This window comes from Megascapheus bottae, chromosome 11 (assembly GCF_031878675.1).
Source record: "Megascapheus bottae isolate mThoBot1 chromosome 11, mThoBot2.hap1, whole genome shotgun sequence".
Classification (NCBI taxonomy): domain Eukaryota; kingdom Metazoa; phylum Chordata; class Mammalia; order Rodentia; family Geomyidae; genus Megascapheus; species Megascapheus bottae.
The window spans coordinates 59,623,934-59,626,536 of record NC_143519.1 but is presented as its reverse complement, the minus strand read 5'-3'; positions in this window follow the sequence as shown (position 1 = coordinate 59,626,536).

The window sequence follows — 2,603 nt, the reverse complement described above, 5'->3', positions numbered from 1 at the left end:
TAGGCTATCCTCTGGGCCCGAGTGTTACATTTTCTTTACGCATTCATTGGTTGTTGTTTACCTTGGCTGAGACACAGCCTAACTGTTGGGAAGAGCACTACAATAAAAATGGGTATTATAAATGTTTAACTGTTTTAACAACTTACACTTCTCCGGATGTATGTCCAAAGGTCATATAGCAGCATCTGAATTTTATGTCTAATCAATCCTTTGACTCTTTATGCAAAGGTCACACAGCAGGATTATAAGGTTGCTCTATTTTAGCCTATCCCAAGTGCCCCTAAATAGGAGAATTTTAGGTCAAGTACCATGGTCTTTCCTCCAGGGCTGGGGGGGAACTGTCATCTATCAGGTTTCACTCTACTGATTAGTTAGGGTTAATGGAACTAGCCAACATAAATAAATAAATATATATGTATAAATACATTTATGTATATATACACATATATACTGATACATACACATATATACATACACACTTATATGTGTTTGTGTATATATATATTTGTATATATATTTACATACAAGTATGTATATATTTATAGCATCCTATATGTATGTGATTTCCACAGTGGACACACGAAATTACATGCCCACCCACTGTAGTGTATTGTATAAAGGGTATTTTCCCCATGTCTACTCTCACAACCTCATCATCAGCATTTGTTGTTTGCTTTTATAATAATTGCTATTCTCACTGTGGTGAGATTGCAGTCTCAGGGTCACTTTGCAAATGAGGTGGAAACTGTTTATACTTCTGCAACCTGAAGAAGTCATTTGCTAATTTATTAATTGGTTTTTGTTTGTAGAATTGTGTATTCTTCATATTAACCCTTATGTGTTTTATAGAGGACCAAGATTTTCTCCTATTGTGTAAATTGTTGCATGAATTTATGGTGTCATTTGATGTGCAGAGACTTTTTAATTGATTGGAATCCTATTTGTCAACTAATTCTTGTTCTTATTTTCTTGAGTCCTATCCAGGAGATAATTTCCTGTCTCTCTTGTTCACTGCCACCCTGTGTTGTTCTATAGTGATGTCAAAGTTTCAAATCTTAATATAAATAGCTTTGATCCATTTTGAGTTGATTTTTGAACTGTATAGAGAGACTATGATTGTAGGTTCACTCTTCTACATGTAGATAAGCAGTTGTTCAAGATTGTTAAACCATACTTTTGATTCCTTTTTCCAATAATTGTATGAGGATGGCTGTGTGCATTTAATTTTGAGTCTTCTATTTTGTTTTCTTAGTTTTCTAAGGACCATGTTGTTCTTATCCATGTAGCTTTACAATCTTTTAAAGTCTGGTAGTATAAAACCTTTAGTGTTTTGATCTTTTTACCCAGGATTATTTTTACTACCTGGGATATTTTATGTTTCCCTATGAATTTAATGATTTATTGCTATGATGATTTCAGGAAAAAAATCACTGTGAAGTTTGGGTGAAATTTTCCAGAGATGTGAAGATTACTTTCAGAAAGGTTTAAAACTGATATTAGTAAATAATTACCATGAAATAATGATACATGTTAAGGCTTTACTGTAACTATCCCTTAATTATAATGAAGTCCTATTAATATAAATTTCGACAATTCAGTTTTCCATGTTTTAATGCCTTTATCCATTTTTTGAAGGATTGTTAGAGTATGCCCCTCTAGTTATTATTTAGGGTTCCTGCTAGGTATTGTTTTAATAAAGGCTGGTATTAATTGAAGAGCTTAATTTTTAGTGTATAAGCAGTATATCCATAATATTTGCCATGTGTATACACTGCATTTTAATAGGAAGAATCTCATCCTATTTCTCTTTCCATCTCCCATTCCTCTGTTCATTAACAGCCTTTTTATTTACTATAGTTTGATTATATTTAGCCTCCATGTTGGTGTTTCTGTGTATATGTGTGTGTACAGACATATATATATATATACATAATATACATGTACTGGTATGCCTTTAAAGTTTGGATTCCAGCAATAATTGAAAATGTGATATTTTTTTTTGAGCTTGGTTCATCTCAGTCACATGATCATCTCCAGGACTGTCCACTTTACTGTAAATCACAGGATGTTAGGGTTTTTTTTTTTTAAAAATAACTGAGGATTTACAGAAGACGGCATGGAACTGAGGACACAGACATTAACCCACAGACCTATGGTCACCTAATCTTTGATAAGGGAGCCAAAAAAATAAAATGGAAGAAAGAAAGCCTCTTCAACAAATGTTGCTGGCAGAACTGGTTCAGCACCTGCAGAAAACTAAAGTTGGATCCTTCTTTTTCACCTTGCACTAGGATTAATTCCAAATGGACCAAAGACCTCGAAGTAAAAGATGATACACTGAAAACTTTACAAGAAGGAATTGGAGATACTCTAGGTCTCCTTGGCACAGGTTGAAACTTTCTTAATAAGGACCAAGAAACACTGGACAATTGGGACTGCATTAAACTCAATCTTGCGTGATTGGGAGCTTTTCGACGGGCCTCAATATCTCTTATAACTGGATTTGACTTAGCAGGAATAAATTTTTTAAAAAAGAATCCCTTTGTAAAAGAAAGTTTAGACAAAAAATTTCTAAAAAACAAAGAACCATAGATATAATGTGT